The 7500-nt window shown below is 38.6% G+C and overlaps 1 protein-coding gene and 1 long non-coding RNA gene across 5 annotated transcripts in view; one reads left to right on the forward strand and one right to left on the reverse strand.

The window, feature by feature from the left end:
- Positions 1-7500, forward strand: part of LOC115219080 (cytochrome P450 3A24-like) — a 119868-nt gene that overhangs the window by 57273 nt on the left and 55095 nt on the right. The window lies entirely within an intron of this gene.
- LOC115219081 overlaps positions 1-7500 on the reverse strand; it is a 69655-nt gene that overhangs the window by 46510 nt on the left and 15645 nt on the right. The window contains exon 1 of one of the 3 annotated variants that reach the window (XR_005001815.1): positions 7464-7500. This exon is cut by the window's right edge and continues 111 nt beyond it. The exons of the other annotated variants lie outside the window; for them this stretch is intronic. This is a non-coding gene — a long non-coding RNA (uncharacterized LOC115219081). The remainder of the gene's footprint in view (positions 1-7463) is intronic. 3 annotated transcript variants of the gene reach the window in all.

Here is a 7500-nt window from a genome sequence, read left to right on the forward strand (position 1 = left end):
AAAACCTTCAAACTGTCGAAACAAGACAATTTTGTTTGTGGTTGTTGTTGTTTTGGAGTTATTAATTACCACAGCACTGGCAGAAGGGTTGTTGAGTGTATATTCGTCTGTGTGCGTGTGTGTGTTTAGTCAGTTTGAAGGTTTTCTAAACCATACACGTGTGTGTGTGTTCAATCTTACATTAATCTCATGGGTTCTCTCTATTTTTGAAGAGTAAAAACCTAATCACCACCCGACTCAAACCCAAAATGATTTGAATTCAGCAGAGACTATACAAAGGGAAGACTTACTCTAATGCATCATTGTCCGATGATGGTATAGCTGGACAAAACTTTGAAGTCACTGTCAACAACAGTCATATATAACAATGAGAAATATATAATATAGACACACCTACACACATATATATATATATATATATATATATATATATATATATATATATATATATATACATACATAGGCGCAGGAGTGGCAGTGTGGTAAGTAGCTTGTTTACCAACCACATGGTTCTGGGTTCAGTCCCACTGTGTGGCACCTTGGGCAAGTGTTTTCTACTATTGCCTCAGGCCGACCAAAGCCTTGTGAGTGGATTTGGTAGACAGAAACTGAAAGAAGCCCGTCGTATATATGTATATATATATATATATATATATATATATATATATATATATATATATATATATATGCGTGTGTGTGTGTGTTTGTCCCCCTAGCATTGCTTGACAACCGATGCTGGTGTGTTTATGTCCCCCGTTACTTAGCGGTTCGGCAAAAAGAGACCGATAGAATGAGTACTGAGCTTACAAAAAGAGTAAGTCCCGGGGTCGAGTTGCTCGACTAAAGGCGGTGCTCCAGCATGGCCGCAGTCAAATGACTGAAACAAGTAAAAGAGTAAAAGAGATACATATATACACAAAATATATATATAGGGATGTAGCCAGCCCACTTATGCATATCTTTCTTTCTTTGGACACAAAACTCTGCTTGTGAAGACTTGTTGAAGCAAGTGGAATCGAAATTGAATTTGAAATCGAACCCGATGACTGGCACCCATGCCAACCTCCCTTCATTGGACACTAAACTCTGCTTGCGAAAACCTGTTGGAGCGAGTGAAATTGAAATTGAACCAAATTTGATGACTGGCACCCATTCCAGTGGAACGCTAACAGCTCCATCTGAGCAGGATCACTGCCAGAGCGGCTGTCTGGCTTCCATGCCAGTGGCACATAAAAAGCACCATTAGAACATGATAGTTACCAGCGTCGCCTTACTGGTACGTGAAAAAAACATTCGAGCGAGGTCGTTGTCAGTGCCGCTGGACTGACTCCTGTGTGGGTGGCACATAAAAAACCCCATTTGAACGTGGCCGTTGCCAGTACCGCCAGACTGGCCCTCATGCCAGTGACACATAAAAGCACCCACTTCTATTTGGAATTCATCACTACATATATATATATAAAGATATACACACACATACACATACAGATATTGTATATTGAGAAAAAGGAGGCAGTCAGAATTTTGGATAATTCTTTATTCTATATATATATATATATATATATATCATCATCATCGTTTAACGTCTGCTTTCTATGCAAGCATGGGTTGGACGATTTGTCTGAGGACTGGCGAGCCAGAAGGCTGCACCAGGCTCCAATCTAATCTGGCAAAGTTTCTACAGCTGGATGCCCTTCCTAGTGCCAACCACTCTGAGAGTGTAGTGGGTTCTTTTACGTGCCCCCAGCATGAGGGCCAGTCAGGCGGTTCTGGCAATGACCATACTCAGAAGGTGTTTTTACGTGCTACCTGCACGGGAGCCAGTCCGGCGACACTAGCAACGACCATGCTCAAATGTTGTTTTTCAAGTGCCACTGGTACATGTGCCATTAAGGCGATGCTGGCAATGATCACACTTGAATGGTGCTTTTTACGTGTCACCGAGATGGGAGCTAGTCAGTGGCCCTGGCAACAATCACTCTTGGATGTGCTTTTAATGTTCCACTGGCACAAGTGCCAATCAGGCAGTACTGTTATAGGCCACGTCAGAAATTTTGATTTATATATATGTGTGTGTGTGTGTGTGTATATGTATGTATGTATGCATGTGTGTATAATATAGGCACAGGAGTGGTTGTGTGGTAAGTAGCTTACTTACCAACAACATGGTTCCGGGTTCAGTCCCACTGTGTGGCACGTTAGGCAAACGTCTTCTATTATAGCCTCGGGCTGACCAAAGCCTTGTAAGTGGAATTGGTAGATGGAAACTGAAAGAAGCTCATTGTATATATATGTGTGTGTGTGTGTATGTATGTTTGTGTGTCTGTGTTTGTCCCCCCAACATCACTTCACAGTTGATGCAGGTGTGTTTACGTACCCCGTAACTTAGTGGTTTGGCAAAGAAACTGATAGAATAAGTACTAGGCTTACATAGAATAAGTCCTGGGGTCGATTTGCTCAACTAAAGGTGGTGCTCCAGCATGGCTGCAGTCAAATGACTGAAACAAGTAAAAGAATAAAAGAATATACATATATATATATATATATATATATATATATATATATATATATATATATATATATATATATATATATGCATATATATATATATATATATACACACACACATATTTATTTAGTAGATAGATATACATATATAGATACATGCAAGCATAAATATATATGTATATATACACACACACACATATATAAACACACATACACACACACACACATATATTCTATTATTCTCTTACTATATATATTTTCTTTTTCTTTCTTTTTTTTTCTGTTTTAGTTTCAGCTCAGAGCTGTGGACATGCGGATGCACCGCCGTTAAAAATATTTTGTAATCTCTATAAAATTCAATTATCAAGAACTCAACTGCCACTTAAATACATTTTGAAATCTGATATATATACGATGGGCTTGGTCGGCCCGATGCTATAGAAGACACTTGCCCAAGGTGCCACGCAATGGTACTGTACCCGGAACTAAGCAAGCTACTTACCACACAGCCACTCCTGCATGTTCAAATTATATATATATATATATACATAAATTAATTTTGAAAGGAATTCTTCCACAGGCGCAGGAGTGGCTGTGTGGTAAGTAGCTTGCTAACCAACCACATGATTCCGGGTTCAGTCCCACTGCGTGGCATCTTGGGCAAGTGTCTTCTGCTATAGCCCCGGGCCGACCAATGCCTTGTGAGTGGATTTGGTAGAGGGAAACTGAAAGAAGCCTGTCGTATATATGTATATATATATAAGTGTGTGTGCATATGTTTGTGTGTCTGTGTTTGTCCCCCTAGCATTGCTTGACAACCGATGCTGGTGTGTTTACGTCCCCGTCACTTAGTGGTTCGGCAAAAGTGACTGATAGAATAAGTACTGGGCTTACAAAGAATAAGTCCTGGGGTCGATTTGCTCGACTAAAGGCGGTGCTCCAGCATGGCCGTAGTCAAATGACTGAAACAAGTAAAAGAGTAGATCCAACAAATTTTGAACTTAGCACATTACCCCTACCTATAGCACTGTCTTTGTGAACCCCAGAGTAAGCGGGTGACAACTTTAGAAATATGTTAACACAAGAAGGATTGAGTGCATGGTTAATATAAAGCGTTACGCCTATCAGAAAATTTTTAAAAAAATGTGTGTAATAGGTGTAAAACAACTTCCTATGAACGAATATGAAAAAAAAATGCTCGCACGCGAAAGGGGGGTGGGGGAGAGGCCTCGGAAAATTCACATCGGGAAGTTCCGAAAGCGTCTGAGGGGCTGACCCGGGCATGAATATGACCAAAAAAATGCGCTCTCGCGAAAGAGGGGTGGGGGAGAGGCCTCGGAAAATTTATATCGGGAATTTCCGAAAGCGTCTGAGGGGCTGACCCGGGCACCAAAACAAAAAAAAAATAGTGTAATTGGTGTAAAACACTTGCTCTAAACGAATATGATAAAAAAAAATGCGCGCTCGCGAAAGGGGGGTGGGGGAGAGGCTTCGGAAATTTCCCATCTTCAGTCCACGGCCTTTAAACTAAGAAAAAATAGTGTAATTGGTGTAAAACTACTTGTTCTAAACGATTATCAAGAACACACACTCACACATGAATCATAAACTCCGTATTTTTGTACATATTTCGCAAAAAAAAAATTAATAAAGAGAAGAAATTCTGGAAAAAGTGACGCAATTTGAAACCTTAATTGCACTCGATTCAAAAACTATTGTAGATTTTGACATTATGATGCTTGACCTTTCCTAGTTTTATGATATCTATATACATTAAAAATTATAGGTTGTTTGCACCAACTGTTAAAAAAAAATATAGTAGTTGGAACAATTCGTCAGAACAGAAGGGAATTACCAGAAACAGTAAAACAGGTGAAACCAGTCCATGGAACTGTGGTTTTGAAATGCAGAGAAGCCTACTGTCACATTTACATCGTACCAGTGCAAAAAACCAAAGTCTGTTGTTGTTTTGAGAACCAACATGTAGAAGTTCCTTCTGAAAATAATCCCAAGAAGCCTGACACCATACGTTTTTATAACGAAAATAGGATAGGCGTAGACGTGCTTGAGCAAATGGCAAGACTTTATTCCACGCTAATATACTCGTATGTACAAAATATAGTAAATTTTTCAATCAAAATTTATTCTATATTCGCATACCTATTTGCGACATAGGTCGCGTTTCCACTACGAATTAAAATGATCAGAAATCGTCCGGTGACTGGCATTTGAATGGAAATTTTGTTATCACTATAAAACACATATTGCTAGGTTTATATCGCCCCTTTGAGACCCAACTACACTTTAGCTTAAAAATATAGAATACCTCATAAGTAATATTGTTTGTTCCTTCTCGAGCCATGCCTGGCTCATAAGAGCCGGTTTCCCGGTTTCCTTGGCGTATAGGTTCCCCACCTGGACGAGACACCGGTCCGTCGCAGGTGAGCTGCAAGATGCAGGAGGAAAGAGTGAGAGAAAGCTGTGGCGAAAGTGTCAGCAGGAGTCTCGTCATTACCTTCTGCCGGAGCCGCATGGAGCTTAGGTGTTTTCGCTTATAAACACACATCACCTGGTCCGAGATTTGAACCCGCGACCGCGAGTCCGCTGCTCTAACCACTAGGCCATGTGCCCCCACCATAAGTAATATAAACGTTCTAAATTCAGTGGCGGCATTAATGAAGATGTTACGCGTTAATTTAATGAGTTAAACTTATCTTTATTAATGTATATCGGATATATATATACAAGATTTACACAGATATAAGAGTTAGAACCTGTGATCCGCCCGCGGCTATCCATCGCTCTATTCAGGAAACATCGGTTAATATAGGGCGTAACAAATATCAGAAAATCAAAAAAAAAATGTGTGTAATAGGTGTAAAACAACTTCCTATGAACGAATATGAAAAAAAAATTCGCGCACGCGAAAGGGGGGTGGGGGAGAGGCCTCGGAAAATTCACATCGGGAAGTTCCGAAAGCGTCTGAGGGGCTGACCCGGGCACCAAAACAAAAAAAATAGTGTAATATGTGTAAAACAACTTGCTCTAAACGAATATGAAAAAAAAATGCGCTCTCGAGAAAGAGGGGTGGGGGAGAGGCCTCGGAATATTTATATCGGGAATTTCCGAAGCGTCTGAACCGGGCACAAAAACAAAAACAAAAACAGCGTAATAGGTGTAAAACACTTGCTCTAAACGACTATCATGAAAAAAATGCGCGCTCGCGAAAGGGGGGTGGGGGAGATGCTTCGGAAATTTCCCATCTTCAGTCCACGGCCTTTAAACTAAGAAAAAATAGTAATTGGTGTAAAACTACTTGTTCTAAACGAGTATCAAGAACACACACTCACACATGAATCATAAACTCCGTATTTCGCAAAAAAAAAAAATAAAGAAGAAATTCTGGAAAAAGTGAAGAAATGTTGGATCTCCGCATGTGAATCAAAATACGTCTCAGAAACATCTTGAAATACTACAGAAATTATGTTACGAAAATGATAATGTATACATACCTCTTTGAGTGGTCCATCGATAATGATGATAAAGAAATGAGTTGGATTTGAACTCAGAATATTGACTAACACAACTACATACTACAACTCAAATATTCAGCCAAGTCACCACCCTTTAACTAGCAATAATAATAACATCAATAACATAACAGCCAAAAGATTTATTTGTTCTGAAAATAACAATCATAGTAAATAAATATGTTCTTTAATATTCACATTCATGTGCACAGTTAAACACACTTACATACAAACAGTCACGCATGCATAATACAGAACGGAACACATAATGAAGGATGCATTACTTAGTATATATTATCTAGAGAATTTTGATTAATAAGTCAAATATGCAAATTATAAGATAATTAATTGCTTTACTAAACAGTGTTGTAAGGTGAAAAAATAATTTGGGAAAAAAATACACGCCAAAACTAATTAATAAAGGATAATTAGGGAAGGATTGACACAAAATAATAATTTTTTCTGTCTCTTTTTTTCTGAAAATGCATCTTAATAAGTGAGAATTGCATATATCTGAACTATTTCAAAGAAAAGCATAAATTTAATGTTTAAAATAGCTTTAACCAAGGAATGAGATCCAACATTTCTTCACTTTTTCCAGAATTTCTTCTCTTTATTTTTTTTTTTTGCGAAATACGGAGTTTATGATTCATGTGTGAGTGTGTGTTCTTGATAATCGTTTAGAACAAGTAGTTTTACGCCAATTACACTATTTTTTCTTAGTTTAAAGGCCGTGGACTGAAGATGGGAAATTTCCGAAGCATCTCCCCCACCCCCCTTTCGCGAGCGCGCATTTTTTTCATGATAGTCGTTTAGAGCAAGTTGTTTTACACCTATTACGCTGTTTTTGTTTTTGTTTTTGTGCCCGGTTCAGACGCTTTCGGAAATTCCCGATATAAATATTCCGAGGCCTCTCCCCCACCCCTCTTTCGCGAGAGCGCATTTTTTTTTGTCATATTCGTTTAGAGCAAGTTGTTTTACACATATTACACTATTTTTTTTTTGTTTTGGTGCCCGGGTCAGCTCCTCAGACGCTTTCGGAACTTCCCGATGTGAATTTTCCGAGGCCTCTCCCCCACCCCCCTTTCGCGTGCGCGAATTTTTTTTTTCATATTCGTTCATAGGAAGTTGTTTTACACCTATTACACACATTTTTTTTTTGATTTTCTGATATTTGTTACGCCCTATATTAACCGAAACATCTACCTCTTGGAATAAAGTCAGACGTAAATGTGTGAAAGCAAAATAATGAAACAGAACCCCAGAAATGTATAACCTCTGTGTGGCAAACGGGCGCCAAAACGTTGATATGAATGTTTAGAATTTCAATAAATTTCTTTTTATTTTGTAAGGATAAATTTCTTTCAAAAAACATCAACTAATATCAAAATTCAATAGGTAAAACATTTAATAAAGGTTTTCTACCTCTCCTTTTCTTTTCCTTTGAAACCGAAAAACCTCT

This window comes from Octopus sinensis, linkage group LG14, assembly GCF_006345805.1.
Source record: "Octopus sinensis linkage group LG14, ASM634580v1, whole genome shotgun sequence".
NCBI classification, from domain to species: domain Eukaryota; kingdom Metazoa; phylum Mollusca; class Cephalopoda; order Octopoda; family Octopodidae; genus Octopus; species Octopus sinensis.